The 702-nt window shown below is 45.0% G+C and overlaps 1 protein-coding gene and 1 pseudogene across 1 annotated transcript in view; one reads left to right on the top strand and one right to left on the bottom strand.

Moving 5' to 3' along the window:
- Positions 1-596, top strand: part of LOC105551934 — an 8450-nt pseudogene extending 7854 nt beyond the window's left edge.
- The window catches only part of LOC105551939 (low-density lipoprotein receptor-related protein 1B-like), a 411008-nt gene that overhangs the window by 16120 nt on the left and 394186 nt on the right, over positions 1-702 (bottom strand). The window lies entirely within an intron of this gene.

Raw genomic sequence — 702 nt, 5'->3', positions numbered from 1 at the left:
CTCAGGACCATCGATTTGTCCAACAGTAAGATGGAGAACCTACTGCCTTTGCTGACACAGAAGTTCACTGAGCTGAAGAACCTATCCCTGAACAACATAAACTGCTCTGCCTAATGAGATTATGCAATCCTAAACAAATCTAGAGATGCTATGCCTAAACAGCAGTCACCCAAGAAAGTTGCCATCTACCTTTGGGCAACTCTCTACCCTCAAGACCCTGAGCCTCTCTGGGAACCAACTGGGAGCACTATCACCCAACATTGTAGCCTAGGCCACCAGAGGTGGTGGACCTTTCCAGGAACCAGATTCAAAGTATACCTGACATATTAGGAGAGCTGCAGGTCATCAGACTCATCCTCAACTGGAAGAAGATATCTCAGGTCTCAGTAAAGATATCTTGCTGTCCTTGCATTAAAATTCTTTACCTAGAAGAGAACTGTCCTGAGCTCAGCATGGTTTCACAGAGCATCTGCAGTGACTCCCATATGTGTCCGCTTGCTATGGAAGGTGATCTTTTTGAAATAAAGAAACTTCAAGAACTGGAAGGTTATGGTAAGTACATGGAGAGGTTCATGGCCACCAAGAAGTTTGCATGAAGTTCTCCAGGTCTATGGGAACCTTACAGGATACTGACTTGGAACCTGTTTGAGTGTGGCTGATTGAAAGGCTCCTGTTGTTGTGAAGGGGTATCTGCAATAAGAA

The sequence above is a fragment of the Mandrillus leucophaeus genome, unplaced genomic scaffold, assembly GCF_000951045.1.
Source record: "Mandrillus leucophaeus isolate KB7577 unplaced genomic scaffold, Mleu.le_1.0 Scaffold539, whole genome shotgun sequence".
NCBI lineage: Eukaryota > Metazoa > Chordata > Mammalia > Primates > Cercopithecidae > Mandrillus > Mandrillus leucophaeus.
This window is presented reverse-complemented; position numbering and strand designations above follow the sequence as displayed.